This window comes from Grammomys surdaster, unplaced genomic scaffold (genome assembly GCF_004785775.1).
Source record: "Grammomys surdaster isolate TR1022 unplaced genomic scaffold, NIH_TR_1.0 65, whole genome shotgun sequence".
NCBI lineage: Eukaryota > Metazoa > Chordata > Mammalia > Rodentia > Muridae > Grammomys > Grammomys surdaster.
The window spans coordinates 8,397,169-8,418,904 of record NW_021604567.1 but is presented as its reverse complement, the minus strand read 5'-3'; the positions used below and the strand labels follow the sequence as shown (position 1 = coordinate 8,418,904).

At 35.2% G+C, this 21,736-nt stretch overlaps 1 pseudogene; it reads left to right on the top strand.

Moving 5' to 3' along the window:
- The first annotated feature begins 763 nt into the window (after positions 1 to 763).
- LOC114625239 lies at positions 764 to 2,373 on the top strand (annotated as a pseudogene).
- Positions 2,374 to 21,736: the final 19,363 nt, after the last annotated feature.

Below are 21,736 nucleotides of genomic sequence, written 5' to 3'. Positions count from 1 at the left end.
ATAGTTATTAACAGTCTGTGGGTAAATCAGACACTGAGTCACAGAAGAAATCTTCACTAAAACAGGCCAGTGACCAAAAGCCATTTTAGAAAGCTACTGAAAATTGTGACAACAGATATAATTGGAACTAATTAAGAACAAGCAGATGGCATAGGAGTGCATGTCTACAGCCATTTCTGTAACTTCATAAAACTGCCCTTGAATTGTCATTCTTCTGGTTTTCCCTAAGGCACTATGTATGCGTGAAGAAAGCAGTATTGCTTTCCCTGTCCTCTTGGAATTAGCCCTCTACCCATCCCATGTGATGTGCATATATATGTATGTGCATCTTCCATTACACTCCAAACTATAAGTTGACTTTGTCCGTCATGTTGGATTAAGCTATTTGAATGATTTTTAAGGTTAGTTCTCATTTAAAAATAAAAGTAATAGCTTACTATCGCATTCTCCTCATCCTGTATCAGACTAGAAATAAACTTTTAGGGATAATATCTTTTGATAGAGACTGAAGATTGCACGTTCCAGTATGGTCACAGAAAGCAAGACTCAGAAATTGAGAAGATCTAGCAAGCCAATTCCTGCATTCATATTTGCTGGGAAACAAGAGCATCTGCAACAGGAAATTGATCAAATGAAGATTGCTACTGTTAAAAGGACAAACCAGGCTGTGGAGGAACGGCCGTTAGTCGTTAGTGTTTAGCTGTGGACAGCCAGAGGTTGGGGTGTCTTCTCCGTTCGACGAACCTCTGCTTCAGGAGGAGCCATGGCGCTCAGGGTCACGAGGAACACAAAAATTAACACAGAAAATGAGGACAAGGTCAGTATGGCAGGCGCCAAACGTGTGTCTGTGGCAATTGCTGCTGCCTCCAAACCCGGGCTGAGATCAAGAACTGCTCTTGGAGATATTGGTAATAAAGTCAGCGAACAGGCAAGAGTGCCTCTGAAAAAGGAAGCAAAAACGTTAGGTACTGGAAAATGTACTGTTAAAGTACTACCAAAACATGTGGAGAAGGCGCCTGTGTATGAGCCAGAGGTGGAACTTGCTGTCCCTGAACCTGAGCCTGAGCCTGAACATGTGACAGAAGAGAAGCTTTCTCCTGAACTTATTTTGTTTGATAATCCCTATCCAAGCCCAATGGAAACATCTGGATATGCATCTTCAGAAGAATATCTGTGTTGGGCTTTCTCTGATGTAATTCTTGCAATGAGTGATGTCGGTGAAGATGATGGAGCCGATCCAAACCTGTGCGAATATGTGAAAGGTATCTATGCTTATCTCAAACAACTGGAGGAAGAGCAGTCAGTTAGACCAAAATACCTACTGGTTTGTGAAGTCACTGGAAACATGAGGGCCATCCTAATTGACTGGCTAATACAGGGTCAAATGAAATTTAAGCTGCTGCAGGAGACCATGTACATGACTGTGTCCATTATTGATCGGTTCATGCAGAACAGTTGTGTGCCCAAGAAGATGCTACACCTGATTGGTGTAACTGCCATGTTTATTGCAAGCAAATACGAGGAGATGTACCCTCCAGAAATAGATGACTTCAATTTTGTGACTAACAACACTTACACTAAGCATCAGATCAGATAGATGGAGACGATGAAGGTTCTGAACTTCCATCTTGGTAGCCCTATTCCTCTCCACTTCCTCTGTAGAACATCTAAAATTGGAGAGGTTGATGTTGAGCAGCATACTTTGGCCAAATATCTCATGGAGCTCTCTATGCTGGACTATGACATGGTGCATTTTGCTCCTTCTCTGTGACCCGCGTGTAATTGTCTCGCCAGCAAGAACGCACTTGAACACCAGGATCCTTCCACAGCAAACGTTTATTGTTAATGAAAGGAGGAAGACCCCGGGCCGAAAAGGCACTGTTTATATACCCTTGGAGTGGCGTGTTCATTTCTGATTGGGTGCTTACTCGTTACCCGCCAAAATGCCCCGGGATGGGCTGTGACTTGGCGCACGCTCACTTCTCGCACATGCGCAACAGCTTGTTTATCGGAATGGGCAGCGGATGTCAGCGCCATCTTGTAATGGCGATTGGTCTTGCCGCTGGCACTATGGCGGTAGCGGCTTCCTACACTTCTCAAATTGCAGCTGGGGCTTTTTGCTTAGCACTGAAAATTCTTGACAATGGTGAATAGGCACCAACTCTGCAGCACTACCTATCCATCACTGAAGAATCCCTGCTTCCTGTTATGCAGCACTTGGCTAAGAATATAGTCATGGTGAACTGTGGCCTTACAAAGCACGTGACTATCAAGAACAAGCTTGCAACATCTAAACATGCTAAGATCAGCATGCTGGCACAGCTGAACTGTACACTAGTTCAGAATTTGTCTATGGCTGTGACAAAGGCATAACTCCAATGGACTACTACATCTGCAAATGCAGTTGGCACCATGTGCCACCTGTACATAGGATACCGTGTTTACTTGCTCTTCAATAAAGGTTGTGACTTTTTACTTTGCATAGCTTAAAAAAAAGGACAAACCACAGCAAAAGTGTGACCTCATACTTCCCACTTTCACTAGTAAGTAGTTTATGTTTCTGAGCTAGGATGAGCAAAACTGCAAGCCATTATATTTATTCCAAGAGTTAGTCTGGAGCCTAAGTCTCAAGGTCATGGATATCTGAAGGTTCAGTTTGACTAAGTGCATTTTCGTGTTCCCAATGTGTATTGTCTGTGAGAGAGTTTTAAACTGTTTTATGTTCATGTGTTTGTGTGAGAATTTGATTGACCCATACTCAGTCCACAGTTTCCATTTATTCTGCATCAGATTAAATCATTGATACACTGTTAGGTTGCTTTTTTATACTGAGATTAAAATAATAATTTAATAATGGCATTACTCTCTTCCATGTGCTTCCCAAAAATTCTCCCATATAACCCTCACACCTCTCCTTCCAATTCATGGCCTCTTTTCTTACTAATTGTACTGCATGCAATACGTACAACTGTGAACAGAAAAATTTGTATGTACATGCGTGTGTATTCCCAAATTTAAACTGTTCAGTCTGTATAGTGTTACTAGTATGTTTTTAGGATTGAATTTTTGCCACTGGACCACAATTGTTGTACTCGTTCCTGAAAGAGGCTCCTTCCCCTTGTCTCAGCTTTCCTAAGTTGCTAATAGTTCTATGTGTAGATTTGAGGACTAATGGACATTTCTTCATGCAGATTAGCATGTTCCATGATGTCATCGTCACCAAACTCTTAATGAGTATTGGTGTTGGTGAACTATTATGATTGTAGCTTGTTATAGTACTAGGAAACCCAGTCCCCTAGCAAACCCACCAGTCCCCTTGAAGTTATAATCTGGACTGCCCTTCTTCCACTCTATTTCTGAGCTTTATTGTGTTGCGTCTGTGTCTATTGATAATGGGTAAATCTTTCATCTCTTCTCTTAAGGCAAATATTGAGCTACTTATAATCTAAATATTATTGAGAACAAATATATGACTAGCTGCATTATTTTGCACTTTTTGATGATATTCCTAGCACCTTAAAAGGACAAAAGTACATAGAAGTTTTTCTTAACATGTTAATTATTAAATCTAACATTAAATCATGCTGTTCCTTTAAGCACTCTCTCCTCAAACACTGTGGAAATATATTTTTCAAGACAAGTCCATCCTACTTAGAATAATGGCAATTCTGCCTTCATCTAAAATGTTCTCAACTACAGAATGATTAGGCATTTTATTCCACTATTAAATTAAAAACTTAGACATACATCACTTTTATATTTTTAGAATCATAGATCAGAATAATGTTCATTTTGGGGGGAATAATAACATAAAGAACATAAGTAAGACTACAGAATATTGATTTCAAAGGCTGTGTCTATATTTAAAGACACTAAGACACTTATACCAATGTTCTTTTCTAAGGTAGGGGAAACTATGTTCAACTAAAGCTGAGAAGAATGATATAACAGATAATGACATCATTGTGACACATGTATACATCATAGGAAAATAAATGGGGACATATTATATTCATTTACTTTAGTCATAAAATGAACAAGTTCCTAAGAAGCACTAAACATAACTATGTCTCTATTACAACCTGCAGAAAAAGACACATCCTAGTTTTCATTGTTTGCAACTTTAAAAACATGCAAGATTACATATCAGTTATGGATAAATAAATCTAAAATTAATATTCTTGTCATGATGAAATACAGAATATGGCAGAAAGGAAATGAATAATATTTATTCCATAGATATTAATTTAATAAATTATTTTATAGCAAATATGTTCGATCATTAGTGACAAGTTATTGTATATCATGATTTTTGTATTTTTTATTTGCATAAGCAGTGTTTTGCATTTGCTCAGAATTCAAATGTAATTATACAAAACATAATTTCTAAATATGCTTTGTACAACTGTACAATAGTAAATGCTGAAAATTATTTATTTTTTCAATATTCTTCATTGAATTTTTTTTTATTTACAGATTTACCCCAACACAAAAACCATGTATCCCATAACCCCTCCCCTGCTTTTACAAGGAAGTTCCTCCACCCACCCATTCCCAACTCCTTGCCTGAATACTCCATGTGTATTCTTTGGTGGTTTAGTCCATGGGAGCTCTGGGGAGTCTGGTTTGTTGATATCATTGTTCTTCCTATGGGTTTGCAAACCACTTCAGCTCCTTCAGTCATTTCTCTAACTCCTTTTTTGGGGAACCCATGCTCACTCCAATAGTAGGCAGGGAGCATGTTCCTCAGAATTTATCAGGATCTGGCAGAGCCACCCAGGAGACAGCTATATCAGGTTTCTGTCAGCATGCACTTCTTGGCATCTACAATAGTGTCTGGGTTTGGTGTCTACATATGGAATGGATCCACAGGTGGGGCAGTCTCTGGATGGCCTTTCATTCAGTCTGTGGTCCACACTTAGTCTCCATATTTGATCTCGTGAGTATTTTGTTCCCCTTTTAAGGAAGGCCAAAGTACCCACACTTTGGTCTTCCTTCTTCATGAGCTTCATGTGGTCTCTGAACTGAATCTTAGGTATTTGAGCTTTTGAGCTAAGATCCACTTATCAATGAGTGCATACCATTTGTGTTTTGTGATTGGGTGACCTCACCCAGGATGATATTTTCCAGTTTCATCCATTTGCCAAAGAGTTTCATGAAATCATTGTTTTTAATGGTTGAGTAATACTCCACTGTGTTAATGTACCACATTTTCTGTATCCATTCCTCTGCTGAAGGACAAATGGGTTCTTTCCAGGTTCTGACTATTATAAATAAGGCTGCTATGAACATAGTGGAGCATGTATGCTTGTTATATGTTGGAGCATCTTTCAGGTATATGCCCAGGAGTGGAATGGCTGGGTACTCAGGTAGTACTATGTCCAATTATCTGAGGAACAAATTGCCAGATTATTTTCCAGAGTCATTGTACCAGCTTGCAATACCACCAACAATGGAGGAGTATTCCTATTTCTTGATTTTCTCACCATCATCTGCTATCACCTGAGTTTTTGATCTTAGCCATTCTGACTGGTGTGAGGTGGAATCTTAAGATTGTTTTCATTTTCATTTTGTTGATAATTAAGAACATTGAATATTTCGTTAGGTGTTTCTCGGTCATTCTGTATACCTCATTTAAGAATTCTTTGTTTATATCTGTACCTCATTTTTAATAGAGTTATTTATTTCTCTAGATTCTAACTTTTTGAGTTCTTTGTATACATTAGATATTAGCCCTCTATCGGATATGGCAATGGTAAAGATCTTTTCTCAATCTGTTGGTTGCAATTTTGTCCTTTTGACAGTGTCCTTTGCCTTACAGAAGCTTTGTAATTTTATGAGGTCTTATTTGTCAATTCTTGCTCTTAGAGCATAAGCTATCAGTATTCTGTTCAAGAAATTTTCCTCTGTGTCCATGTGTTTGAGAGGCTTCTCCACTTTCTCTTCCATTAGTTTCAGTGTATTTGGTTATACATGAAGGTTATTCCAAATGAATTTACAAATTGATCTTTCTAGATGCTGAGGAACTGTTTGACAAAATTCAAAACACCTTCATGATAAAAGTCTTGGAAAGATCAGGAATTTAAGGCCCAAACCTAAACATAGTAAAAGCAATATACATCAAACCAGTAGCTAACATCAAACTAAATGGAGAGAAACGTGAAGCAATACCACTAAAATCAGGGACTAGACAAGGCTGCCCACTCTCTCCCTACCTACTCAATATAGTACTGGAAGTCCTAGTCAGAGCAATTAGACAACAAAAAGAAGTCACAGGGATACAAATAGGAAAGGAAGAAGTCAATATTTCACTATTTGCAGATGATATGATAGTATACTTAAGTGACCCCAAAACTTCTACCAGAGAACTCTTAAACCTGATAAACAACTTTAGCAAAGTGGCTGGATATAAAGTCAACTCAAACAAATCAGTAGCCTTTCTCTACTAGAAGGATAAACAAGCTAAGAAAAAAATTAGGGAAATGACACAGTTCATAATAATCACAAATACTATATCATAACTAGGTGTAAATCTAACCAAGCAGGTGAAAAATCTGTATGACAAGAACTTCATGTCTCTGAAGAAAGAAATCAAAGAATGCCTCAAAAGATGGGAAGATCTCCCATGCTCATGGATTGGCAGGATTAATATAGTAAAAATGGCCATCTTGCCAAAAGCAATCTACAGATTCAATGCGATCCCCATCAAAATTCCAACTCAATTCTTCATAGAGTTAGAAAGAACAATTCTTAAATTCATTTGGAATAACAAAAAACCAAGGAAAGTGAAAACTACTGTCAACAATAAAAGAAATTCTGGGGGAATCACCCTCCTTTACCTAAGGCTGTACTACAAAACAATAGTGATAAAAAACTGCATGGTATTAGTACAGCGAGAGACGGAAAGATCAATGGAATAGAATTAAAGACCCCAAAAAGAAACTATACACCTATGTTCACTTGATCTTTGAAAAAGGGTCTAAAACCATTCAGTGGAAAAAGGACAGTATTTTCAACAAATGGTGCTGGTTCAACTGGAGGTCAGCATGTAGAAGAATGAAAATCAATCCAGTCTTACCTCCTTGTACAAAGTTCAAGTCCAAGTGGATAAAGGACATCCACATAAAACCAGATACATTTAAACTAGTAGAAGAGAATGTGGAGAAAAACCTCGAATACTTGGGCACAAGGGACAATTTCCTGAGCAGAACACCAATGGGTTATGCTCTAATATCAAGAATTGACAAATGAGACCTCATAAAATTGCAAAGCTTTGGTAAGCCAAAAGACACTATCAATAGAACAAAACAGCAACCAACAGATTGGGAAAAGATCTCTACCATTGCCATATCCGATAGAGGGCTAATAGCCAATATATAAAAAGAATTCAAGAAATTAGACTCCAGACAACCAAATAATCCTATTAAAAATGGGTACAGAGCTAAACAAAGAATTCTCAACTGAGGAATACAGAATGCCCAAGAAGCACCTAACAAAATGTTCAACATCCTTAGTCTTCTGGGAAATGCACATCAAAACAACACTGTGTTTCCACCTCACATCAGTCAGAATATCTAAGATCAAAAATTCAGGTGACAGCAGATACTGGCAAGAATGTGGAGAAAGAGGAACACTCCTCCATTGTTGGTGGGATTGTAAGCAGCTACAACCACTTTGAAATCAATCTGGCAGTTCCTCAGAAAATTGTATATAACATTACCTGAGTACCCAGCCATACCACTCCTGGACATATACCTGAAAGATGCTCCAACATACAACAAGGAGATATGCTCCAATATTTTCATAGCAGCCTTACTTATTAGAAGCTGGAAAGAACTCAGATGTCCTTCAAAAGAGGAATGAATACAGAAAATGTGGTACATTTATACAACAGAGTATTACTAAGCTATTAAAAACAATGAATTTGAGAAATTCTTAGGCAAATGGATTGAACTAGAAAATATCATCCTGAGTGAGGTAACTCAGTCGCAAAAGAACACACATAGTATGCACTCACTGATAATTGGATATTAGCCCAAAAGCTCCCAGTACCCAAGATACAACTCACAGACCACATGAAGCTCATAAAGAAGGAAGACCAAAGTGTGGACACTTCAATCCTTCTTAGAAGGAGTTACAAAATACTCATGGGAACTAATAAGGACACAAAATGGGGGACGGAAACTGAAGGAAGGTCCACCTGGAAAGTGTTCCACCTGGGTATCCATCCCATGTACAATTGCAAAAGGTAGATGCTAATGTGGATACTAGGAAGTACATGCTGACAGGTGCCTGACATAGTTCTCTCCTTAGATGTTTGGTAGAGCCTGACATATACAGAGGCTCACAGCTAATCATTGAACTGATCATGTGGTTTCCAATGTCAGAGTTAGAGAGAAGACTGACTGAGCTGAAAGGGTTTGCAGCCCCATGGGGGAAAGCAACAATACCAACCAACCAGAGTTCCCAGGGTCTAAACCACCAGCCTGGGAGCACACGAGAGGGACCCATGGCTCCAGCTGTATGTGTAGGGGAGGACGGGCTTGTTGGGTATAGGTGGGACAGATGATCCTTGGCCCTGTGATGGCTGGACGCCCAGTGTGGAAAAATTCGAGGGTGGGGAGGTGGAAATGGTTGGGTGAGTGGGAGCACATCATCATAGAAGCAAAAGGAGGAGGATGGGATGGGGGTTCATGAGTGGGGTGAAATGGAAAAGGGGATAACATGTGAAGTGTAAATAAAATATCCAATAGGACAAAAAGGAAAAAAAGAAATCCCTTTTTAATAAACATCAACACATTAGACAGAACACAATACAGGAATAAACTTGGACAATGAACCCAAAGAGTTGTCGTATACATTGATTTGGTTTAGTTTTTACATCTTCTGTGCATTGTCTAATAAATTATACAATTTTAATAGTTTTAATATTAGTAAAAATATCCATGCCTTTTTTCAAATACATTTACAAGAGAGTGAATTGAATTCTTTTTCTGTATCAGATCTCTTATAAATATTAGCCAAATTCTTTTTTTCAGGTGTTATGTAATACACTTTAATGATAAATTTCTTAACACAATGTATATCTGACACATCTTCTATTCAAGCTTCCATTCTGACACCTTTGAAACAGAAAGGTACACTCACTCCATGTCCACATTTCACAGGAGCCCTTGAAATTCACAAGGAAGAATCATTGTTTTAAGCTTACATAGTGCATTCAATTAAGAGGACCCATGTGTGATACCTTTATTCAAATTATAATTTGTACCTAAGCAACATATATTTCTCAACATATTGTAAAATTTAGATGTTGTTTTCTAAACAGTGTGTGTATGTGTGTGTATGTGTGTGTGTGTGCACTTGTGTGTATGTGTGCAACATTCATGTAATTTTAACTGAGTAAATTGCTGCATAGCTTTTCTTCCAACCTTTAGGAATCTCTGGCAAGATAAATACCATGATTGTGGGAAACAACCTGATCTATGAAATGATTTCCAGTGTGGTCTGGTCTACATAGTAAACAGGCAATTATCTTCTGAATTTACCATCGCTAAATGGTTACCCAATACCAAGTAGCCAGCTCTAAATACATACACATAGAAGCCACATGAACTGAAATAAACACATTGCAGTTTTATGTGTATGCATGCATATATGTAACAAAACTAAAGAAAATTTAAAAAATATAGAAGGGAAAAATTGTAGAAAGAAGAAAGAAGGAAGAACTAATATAAATGTATTTTTACTGAACAAGAACAATTAAAATCTAAATGAATGAAAAAAAGACAAATACAAGCAAATTTTATAAGGGTAATATTGGATATTCTATGTGTTCATATTACTGTTATAAAACTATAGATCATATTACTGATCTTTGATGAGGTTATTAATTAATAGTGTGATTTTCAGTATGAAATCAAATAAAGAAAAATATATAGGACCGTGAGACAGGTTAGTGGTAATATAGACTTTGCATATCTATGAAATAATTTCTTGATAGCATTTTAGAAATTGTTTTTCGGATTTCCTTTGTGTTATATTGAAATATAGCTAATATTAGTGACAATATTTCATTCATTGCCTTGACAATTGAAAATTCACAGTTGGTAATTATATTACAAACTTATATTTGCATAACTCTTAAAACATATTCTTGTCCTTTGTCTTTTTAGAGTATTTCATAGAAATATTTTACATTTCATATTTTATAAAATCATCCAGCATATTCTATATGATGATTTAGAGATTTATATATTATGTTTGATTTCCACTTTTATGGAACATAAAATTGCAAATCAAATGTACACAGGACTCAGAGATTGTGTCCAATTTCCTCATGTGCAACTTAAAATGCTTGCTAATCTTTCATGAGGTAGATGAGTGAGTAATGCTGACAACTCTGACTGGAGAACTGATGCATTTTTCTAATCAAAAAACAATATTCACATATTAGTGTTTTTCATGCATTTTCTTCAGAGAAATGAGTTTCTTGAGATTTTTCAACTGGATTATGAAACTCTGACCAGAGGAAATTGCCAAGTTTTAGAATGTGTAGGATTGTGATGGACCCATGATTTAAACAAATTCTGAACATTTAGAAACTCTGAATTCACATCATAAGAAAACAATTTTAAAATGTTCCATATACTCTTAACTGCTCAGATTACTGTTTATTTTTATGCATTTCAGATACTGCCTCATGCTCTACAATCTTATGATTTTTTTTAGGTTTTTAAACCATGTCTAACTAGGCCATGGCTTTCTTCTGAGGCTAAGCTAATTATGTTCAAAGGTTTGATTTTAATTGGATGTAGCTAACTTCCATCTTTCAGTAGTTTAAGCTCCAGAAAGATTCAATGCTTTCTGTGTTTCATAAGCACCCAGCTGCTTTGTGCTAGGCTTCTGTTCTCTTTGCTGAACAAACAATCATTAAAGAATTTCAGATAAGGTTTTAGCTCTTCAGCACTATGTGAGCCAATTCCTTCATGTCAATAATTGCTTTTATTTAAATGGAAACTTAGAAATTTTAGTAACAACACAAGATGTCTTCACAAATCCAAGCCACTCATACTTTCTGTAGGTCCCATTTGTTTTCATGTGGAATTTACTTAACCTTTACTGGAAGCTGATAACTCATGATGTATTTATCCCTTCTTTAAACAGTAATATTTAATTTCTGTGTGGAAAATATTCTCATCAGTTTTTTTACAAGGACAGTAGGTTTATTCAGAGTAGGTTTTTATGAAGTGTGACATAGTATTAGACAGCAGTTTACATAACTTTAATGATGTGTTCTATCTTGGTTATCAAGGACTTAGTGATAGAATTTCAAACTCTGATGAAATCATTTAATAGCTGTGGTGAAATGAATGGACTATCCTCCTATTCGTGGGTATTTGAACACACGGTCTTCAAATGGTGATGGAAAGTTTAGGTTGCATGGCCTTGTTTAGAATAAGTATGTCCCTCGGGGTTGGCTTTGGGAATTTAAAGACTCTTGCTATTCCTAGGTTATTCTCCAAGCTTTCTGCATATGACTCATGGTCTGAGCTCTATATTTCATGCCCTGGACACTATGCTTGCCTTCTTGCTGCTGTGTCTCATTGCTATGACAGACTATTATTCTTCCCAAACCATAAGCCCAAACAATCATTTTTTTTTAATCTATAAGTTGTCTTGTCCATGGTGTTTTAACACAGTGATAGAAAAGTATTGATACAAAAGCCAGTATAACAGTGAAAGTATTTATTTCAAAGTGCACATCATACAAAATAGCTGTTAGTTGCCATGATTGTGGTAAAGATAAAGTAGTACTTTAAAAATATTTTAGTAGTAAATTCCTTTAACTTTTTACTGAAGATTCTTTAGTTGAAATGCAATATAATATAATTAAATATTTACTGTGAATTATTGTTAAACAAAATAGCTAGCTTACCATGGGTCTTCTAAAAATAACAGTTCTCTAGTTCTAGTACTATGGTATCCAAATGCCCATTTTCTTCATATTATTGAAACTTAATGTGCAAAAATCTCAGGAAAATGTGCTGCAATATATCCTATATAATAATATGATAGACTTTCTAAATTTAATAATACACACTTAAGAATTCGACTGGATTATTTATTTCTTGCAGAAGTCTACTTTCTCAAGTAATAATTACTGATTGATAAAAAATACACTATGCTACTGAAACAAATTATAAATTATCCTGCATTATTCAAATCTATTTTAAGAATAAGGCTTGAGTTATAAATACATAGTAGAAAGATTCTTATATTTATATTTTAGTGATACATGAATAATATAGTGAGAATCCATACTATTTTGATAAATAAATACTTCAAATGAATATTTGAAATTGAATAAAGGTAATAGATGATATAATATATATCGACACATGTATCCTTACACTCCATAACAGAAAGCATACTGCCAAAAGCATTGTAGTAAAAATACTGGGATAAAGTTTTAAAAAGCACAGTTATATTTTGCTTAAAGAATAAATACTAGATACATAAGAACCCTTATTAAGTATAGCATTGAGAAAACACAGAATTTTAATTTAAATAACAGTGTAAGAAATTTAGAATCTTGTGACAATGACTTCAATATTATCTTTAAGCTATTATATGAAATTAGTACTTTATAAACTATAGTGGTATATCATATGTAAAAGGTTCTTAGCTAAATTAAAATAAAAATGTGTACCTTAAGTTTCTGCATCTATTATCATAGAAAATAGACAAAATGATAAAGGAATTTAATACTTAAGTAGATTTACCTACTTTCATATTTTCATACCACTCAGATCTAAAAAATCTTGAAAGTAAGAGCACAGACAGCATTCTGATCCTGTCTGATTTTTATCAGTAATTTTAGGTGATGAGGTTGGGCAATGAATACACAAAGAAAAGACAAAGAATGATCTCATAGACATAAATATTGTTTTTATAAAATACATGGATTTAGGATGTATGCTTTCTTTAGGGAAACTGTATATAAATAAACATATTTCAAATACTTGATTACAATGGGTAGTATGACTTGTAAAGTAAAAGTTTACCTAGAGATTATATATATATATATATATATATATATATGAATGAATAGACACAATAGATACATTATAAGCAAAACCATAGCAGTACTATCAGTATGCTACTCTAATGGCATGCAATATATATGTGTTCTCCTCATCACTAGTTTACTGGTATTCATTTAATGGAGATTATTAGGACTTTTCAGAGATTATTCTTTTTGCATAGGTTGGAATCTAAATCGGAGGAGGGGGAAGAGGATAAGGGGTTTGGGGGGAGAATGGAGGGGAGATAACATTGAAAGGTAAAAACATAAAATATCCAATAAAGAAAAACAGATAATGGGTCTGGAAAAAATAATTTACTTATTTCGAATTATTTTCAAAAGTTTCTAAACTGATTTTCATGGAAATCAAAAATCTTTGTCTTATCAAGACAAATAATTCTCACAATATGTGGTACAAATACATAGGATAAAGGCTAAGTCTTACATATTTTCTAATCTCCTACTTACTCTATTTGACAAGATGATGTTTCTCAACAAGTTAATATAACAAAAACTCACCTGGCCAGTTACATATATAGAATTAGGCACATATATTAGTCTGAACTTGGGCCTTAGTTTAGGAAAGATGAATTGATTAAATGATATTTAAATGTAAAGAATAAACAAGTGTTCATAGGTTGGAAAAATGTAACATGAAACATATTCATTTTTTATTAAGGATAGTGCAAAGTTAGTTAAAGTCCCACATAGTGTGATAACAAAATAAGCTGATAATAATCAATTGACAGAAATACAAAGGTTGAATGCTTTGGTAGATGTAGGGTATGTTACTGAGTTTCAACAGTAGAATTCAGGATAAAAGTACATAATCACAAAAGTTATATCCAAAATTTAAATTTATAGTTTATATTTTGTATACGTAGTACTGTTTAAAACAGTACTATGCACAGTAAGGAGCACTCTTGGTAGGCTTTTAAATATTTTGCCTTAAAGTTTCTAGAGATTTGCTAATGTTGGAGTCAGAGAAACTAGAACACGTTCTAGTAAAGCATGACACTGATCCTGTAATATCAGGAGAATGCTTATGTCACAGAATATATTGGGATGAGGGTTTCATTGATTTCATATTTAAAACTCACAAGATTCTCAACAAATAATTTTCTAGTTTCTTCTCATAGCTGAGGAGCACATGGTAAGAACCTTATTTGGAAAGAGTAAACGGAATGGCCTAGTTGTATTAAGAGCAAAATCCATTACGATCACAAAAGTATGTGCTACCACAATTGTAGAAGTGTTCTTATAGAAATGGTCATAACAGGATGAAATTATTAACCCACAATGGATTTTCCACCAGCAACTTGTACCTAATGTGGCTTGTTGTCACTAAAGTGGTCTTCACTGACATTAGCTCTAAAATCTGTCTCATTATCTCAGTTGCTGCATATTAATGAGAATGGAAATATAGAAAGCTAGAGGTTTATTTTTTAATTTGAAAATCTCTCCACAAATAATAATTAGCTTAAAAGTAGAATTTTAAAAGAAACACATTTTTGTGCTTATATTTTAAATTTTCTGTAATAAAATTACTATATATAAAATTCTTAAGTATGAAAAAAGACTTAAAAAGATATTGTTGGATTCAAGTTGTCATGGTAACAATAAAACAGAAAGAGAAGAAACAAATTTAAAAAATTGAAATTTAAACCATGTATTCCATTACAATATTTGTAATGTATTTTAATAAATTCTAAATAGCCAAAATATAAAATATAAATTTACTTCTAATAGTCCTTACTTTTTTCCCCTCTTGTTGAATGGACCTTGAGTACATTAGACAGCTGACACTGAACATCAAGAAGGAGGCCATTATGCACACTTAGAATTATTCTATCGTCTTAGTCAGGGTTTCTATTCCTGAAAAAAACATCATGACTAAGAAGCAAGTTGTGGAGGAAAGGGTTTACTCGACTTGTACTTCCACATTGCTGTTCATCACCAAAGGAAGTCAGGACAGGAACTTACACAGGGTAGGAACTTGAAGGCAGTTGTTGACACAGAGACCATGGAGGGGTGCTACTTGCTGGCTTGCTTCCCCTGGCTTGCTCAGCGTGCTTTCTTATAGAACCCAAGACTACCAGTCCAGGGATGGCACCACCCACAATGCACCCTCCGCCCTTGATCACTAATTGAGAAAATCCCTTACAGCTGGATCTCATGGAGGCATTTCCTCAAGGGAGGCTCCTTTCTCTGTGATAACTCCAGCTTGTGTCAAGTTGACATACAAAGCCAGCCAGTATACTCTGGTTATAGTCATAGTTTTCAGGAACCGCAGTTGGGTTCCTGAACTCTTTTCTTCCCTCACTTTGAAGCTTGTGTGTGATTCTGCTGATATTAAAGACATTTCTTCAGCAAAAGAATTTCAGGTGAGATCAATGTCATGTTTTCTTGTGTTCTGTTTCTTACATGCCTGGTGTCTTCAAATTAAAAGACATGTTTTACCTATTTTTAAAGGGTAGTTTCTATTTATTTAGTCAGTAAAGAAAGAAAGTAAAAAATCTACACCAAGCTCTATAGGAAAATGTAAAATTATAATTTTAATCAATAAATTGCATATATGTAGGAGTTAAATAATTAATATGTAAATAAAACAAATGTGGAAACATAAATGAAACAAACATATAGAAAAGGTAAATAGACTCAACTGTTAAGGAAAAGGTAATAGATAAAACAGATACAAATCAACATGTCAATTAATTTTTATTCATCGTAATATTGACAACAATTATAAATTTACATTTTGCGTGGATGTATTTCTCTATTCTGGCTTAATCATGGTATTTATTAATTTGCCTAGAATTGCTTCTAATTCAAGGTTGCTCTTATGCAGAATCCAGAACCTGAGTCCCATATTACAAATTCTTTAAAATCTGGAATCATGGAATTATTAGAATGATGGAAATCACTTATATTTCATTATAACTGGTATCATTATTCCCTGTTAATAAATCTGATGAGATGCTAAATCTTACAGTAATTGTGAGCTTGAGACTAATAATTTCCTGGACTGCATTCATAGTGTTTGTCGTGTTATCTTGAATCATGTTTCATTACATTATACCGTATGTATTTTATATTGTCTTTCAAACTTAGAGAAGGCAAGAATGGTAAAGCTCTTCCTGCTCTAATAGCCTGAGATTGGCTCACACAGTACCCTCTTGAAATCTTACCTCGCATTGTAATACTCTTTCCAGTGCTTTGGCACCTTTGTCAGGCCCTGTAGGAGCTACATCAGTGTGGTACACACACAATTGTTCCTGTCTAAACGAAATGCAGGAACAGAGGTTAGAGGAAAGACTGACCAGTGACGAGCGGAACTTGGGATCCATCCAAAGGGTGGGCACCGAAACCTGACACGATTTCAGATGCTATGTTGAGCTTGCAGACAGGAGCCTATCATGGCTGTCCTCTGAGAGGCTCTACCAGCAGCTGACAGAGACGGATGCAGACACTTACAGCCAAGCATTTGACTGGGGTAGGGAAAAAATATGGAAGAATAAGAGGAAGGATCGAAGAAGATGAATGGGATGGCAACGCCGTAGGAAGACCAACAGTATCAACTAACCTGAACTCCTGGGATTTCCCAGAGACTAAGCCAAAGAGCATAAGTGGGTTAGTCTGAGATCCTGGAAATATAAGTAGCAGAGGATTGCCTTGAGACGGTGTGTCTAATCTGATAAAGACTTGAGGCCCCAGGAATGAGCTATGCTCGGGCGGAGAGCAGCGAGACCCTCTCAGTGGTATCAGCAGGAATGGGGTGAAGAACTCTGGCAATGGGGATGGGGAAGGATTAAAATAAAATAGTTAATAAATAAAAATATCAGGTAACACTATTCACACTCCACCCAACCCCTCAAAAAAAAAAAAAAAACAAAAAAGATTTCTCTTTCCCAAAGCCCTTAGCCTTCAGATAGGATCCAAGTGAGTATATCTCTGTTAATTTGATTGGATTGTCCCCAAATTGTGGGTTCAACATCCCAAATTCTTCTTGCTTCACTAAAGGATACATTCCCATTTCAAGTTTGATGAAAAGTGGTATCAAATCATAACCAATAAACAATGGGCCACAGAGAGAGCAAGAAAAGGCTAAAATATAGTGATTCTTATATTTCCCAAGTACTATGCTGTAACTTCACTTCTAAAGGTATATACATTTGGCCTTACCTAGCTATCTTCTGTGTTCTTTAATTCCTATTAACCACATAACCGGTAATTATAACTTTAGTTGGTGAAGAGAGACAGCCTAAAAATTACATCTCTGGAAAAAAATGAATAATTTTGAAACTATTTATTTTCTAGGAGACAATGATGTAACAGTTTCTGAAATCTTTAGCGTAACTTCCTGTTGATCTTGTTGATAACTGAGATAATTGAGATTCTTGTGATGTAAGATGACACATAGAATAAATAAAATTATAGACAAAGTTGTCACTTTCAAAAATAATTAATTAAAATTATTGTCTCTGGTAGCCTAAAACCATACTCTTAAACACCAATTAGATATCAGTGAAAATGAAAAGATTTTATTAGTGTTAGAAATTTTCAGTCCACCGATTTGCTCTCCAGGTTAAGATTGATCAAAAAAAAATTATAAAGAATTGCAACTACATTATTTCTTCCAAAAGGGGTATAAATACTTTACTCAAATATTTTACTGGAATGAACAAACAAATATTTTTAAAAGTATTTTTAAAAAAGGATCTCATGCTGTCAGGTACATGTATCATATGCACATAGAATACATATAATACAATATATAGTGTTTATGTGGTTATTTACCTACATGTTTGCAGAGGCATGGTGATTAACTTAAAACAATTTTCTTTGCAATGTTAATTCGTGGGTGAATTACTACCACCCCCTCCTCTCACATAATTACTGAACCATGGGTACATTTTTTTCTATTAACTATTGCTGGTTAATTTTTGAGGCTGCCAATAGCAATCACCTCTTCTCTGTGAACTTTGCATAGTTTTAATTATTTTTCTTTGTTTCTATGCACTCTCAAAACTTTTGAGATACACAGCAATTAAAGTAAACAAGTATGTTTAGTGGTTACCTTAAGGCCTTTCTCTGACAAGCCAAATAATGAGGCTTGTCAGCACTAAATGTGTTTAGTATCCACTGGGTTTAAATTGTAACAGAACCGTTTCTTTCCAGTGCTAATTTAGAGCAAATTCAATAATGTCATGAGACTCAACTAAATCTTGTGGAATAGAAAGCACTACTGTGTCTATTAGTAAAATCTCTAAACTGAGAGCACAAATAAGTAGCTTAAGAGTGAAAACCCAGAGGTTATTCAAACTCCAATGATTGTGTTTGAAAAGTCAACATATTGAAATGATTGTTTTAATGATTTGATATTTTGCAAAAATGGACCAATAACTATTTACTTAAAATGTGTAATTGGTAGTAAAAGTATTATAAGTAAATACAGGCAAAGTAAATAGAAGTGTTATAAAATATAATTCAACAGGAATAGGTGTAGTGACAGATTCATAGTTTAAGTGTATCTTCTTTAATTTCTTTCTTCAGGGACTTGAAGTTCACACAGAGCGTTCACTTGTTTGGTTCGAGTCACACTAAGATATATTATCCATAGCTAGTGTAAAGTGTGCTGTTTCCCTCATTGCTTTATTGGCCCAACATGTGAAGAGGTGTTGGATTTTATCAAAGTCTTTTTCAGCATCAAATGAGATGTGTTTTCTTTCCTTTCAGTATGTTTACATAGAGAATTACATTTATGGATTTTTCTATATTGAGCCATCTCTGTATTTCTAGATGAAGCCTACTTGATCATGATGACTAATGTCTTTAATGCGTTCCTGGATTCGATTGTGAGTATTTTGCTGAGTATATTTGCAATGTTCCTAAGAGAAACCTGTCTGAAGTTCGCTTTCATTTTTGAGTCTTTGTTTGGTTTAGGTATCAAGGTGACTATTGCCTCATAGAATAAGTTTAGCAGTGTTCCTTCTGTTTGAAAAGTATTGGAACTAGCTCTTCTTTGAAAGTCTGGTAGAATTTTGCACAAAACCTCTCTTTTTGAGGGGAGCATTTGGAGAGACTTTTAATGACTCCTTGTATTTCTTTCGTGTTTATAGGGATGTTTAAATAGTTTACCAAATCAGTTAATCTGATCTACTAACCTGGCAACCTGGACCCTTGGGGCTCTCAGAGACTGAACTACCAACCAAAGAACATACATCTCAGTCTAGGCTTCCCTGCTCATATGTAGCAGATATGCTGCTTGACCTTCATGTGGATCCTGAACTAAAACTGGGTGTTCCAAAAGCTGTTGACTGCATATGCAATTAGTTCTACTAGCTGGGCTGCCTTGTCTGGCCTCAATGGGAAAGGATGTGGCTCGCCTTGCAGAAACTTGAATTGTCAGAGTGAGGGGAATAGGCAAGGGGTCCATACCTGCTCAGAGGAGAAGAGCAGATAGGGGAAGGATTGTTGGAGAGACAGAACAAGAGGGCACAGAAAGCAGAATATAAAGTGAGTAATTGGAAAAATAAAATTAAATTTAAAAAATTAATAAAAAATTTAATAAAATTAAGTGGAAGTCTATTTTCATTAGAAAATCAGAAAGGTTTACAGTTGTATCCTGACAATTTAATAAAGGAATTTATCAGATGTAAGATGTTCTTGTGTAATATTTAGGATCTCTTGGCTATGGAATTTTATATTTGGTAATAAGTATACCATGGGAGGCTTCCTCTTTTGCTCCTGTCCATATTATTTCTTTTTATATATTATTCTAGCTAAGACTTAAAGAATTGTACTGAATAAGAATAGAGAAACTAATCATTCTTGTCATGTTTTAATTTAGTGGGGATGCTTTAAAGCTTTACGTGTTTTTAATATTTTTATTTTTGTTTATTTATTTATTGCTGTGTGGACTATTGGTTTCCAAGATACAGCCTTTACTAATTTGATGTCTTAATTTTGTTCCTGGTCTCTTCAGGCCTTTATATCATGAAGATAGACTGGATATTGTTAAAATATTTCCCTGCACATATTAAGATGATCACATGACTTCCTTTCCTGAAACCATTTGTGTGAACTATTAATTTTTATAATATTATTTTATTTTTCAAAATGATAATCAAAGTCATATTCTTCCTTTTCTCCTCCCTCCAAACCCTCCCTTGTACACCCTTTGTCTTAATGTCCCTCAAATCAATGACCGCATTTTCTTTAATTCTGTTTGAGTCCTGGTTCTTTAGAGGAAAAGAACTTGCAGATTGAATATGTAATGGATGAATACAATGACAGGGGATTTATTAGAATGACTTACAGGCTGTGGTCCAGCCAGTCCCAAAATGTTGTCTACGAACCAAAGGTCTAAGGATCCAGCAGTTGTTCAGTCCACAAGGTTGGAAAATCTCAGCATGTCTTCAGTATACAACAAATATCAAAGTGTGTTCTAATGCCAGTGAAGGCATGGATATGTTTGTGAGAGAGAGTAAGCTGCCAAAAAGAAACCCATTCCTCTTTTTCCACTCCCTTTATAGAGGCTGACATTGGAAAGCAGGGTGCCCACTGAAGCTGTTTCCCTACTTCAAGATCTGAATTAGAACATAGTGGGGTGAATGTCCTTGTGGTATGGTGGGGCATTGAGGCCCCAGGGAAGGCAGAAGGCTGTTGGGGGAGAGTACCCTCTCAGAGGCAAGGGAGAGGAAGAATGGGAAAAGGAACTGTGGCAGTGGGGAGCACTGGGGACAGTAGCTGGAATGCAAATAAAATAATTATATAAAAATATCTGGATTAAAAATGTATTTTCCCACTTCAAATAATTTAATTAATAAAAAGATATCGTACAGGTGTTTTTTTGTTTGTTTGTTTGTTTGAGTTAATTCTAGGTGTAGTCAAGGTGACAACCAATCATAGCCATCACAATTGCTATTTTATTGATAGGTCATGAGACTGAGAGAAGAGAAAGAAAAGGTAGATGATGTAAATAAAGGATTTGTACATTAAGTTCTCAAAAAATAAGTTTAAAAAGTAATTCTATATGATACGTTATACCCTACTTTTAATATATGTATTTCCTTAGTGACTCTTGTCATGGTTAACATCTTATATAAAAAAACATAGTTTAACCAATCATATTTTTTTTAAAAAAATAGCCTCCTGTCTCCATATCAGACCCCTCCTTTCTTCATTTTCCTCTTTCATTTGTCATATTGACCGTTTAGCCACGACTCTTCCATTCTAACTTTTTCCAATCATAAAGTATCATGCTGATGAAAGCAACGCTTTTAGGAGATACACATAGAAATTTTATTTTTAAGATGGTACTAATAAGATGGCAGTGGAGATTATAATGGCAAATCAATGATAATTTTGTCTTGGAAAGTCTCATGTTGTGCAATGTGAATCAAAGACTGTAAAATGTTCGTGATGGACCTATGTGACGTGAGGCTCAATAATTTTTATTCTCTTGCACTTAACATTTTTAAGAACAATAATTTGGTCAGGAGTGAATTCGGAGTTGGAAGATGAAACATTTATAGTGGCTTAAAGAGTCTTCAACTTTTGCTTTTGAAAACATATATTCTCCCATACAATACATCCTAACCACATCTCTCACCTCCCCTCTTCACTACTCCCTTCAGAAAAGAGCAA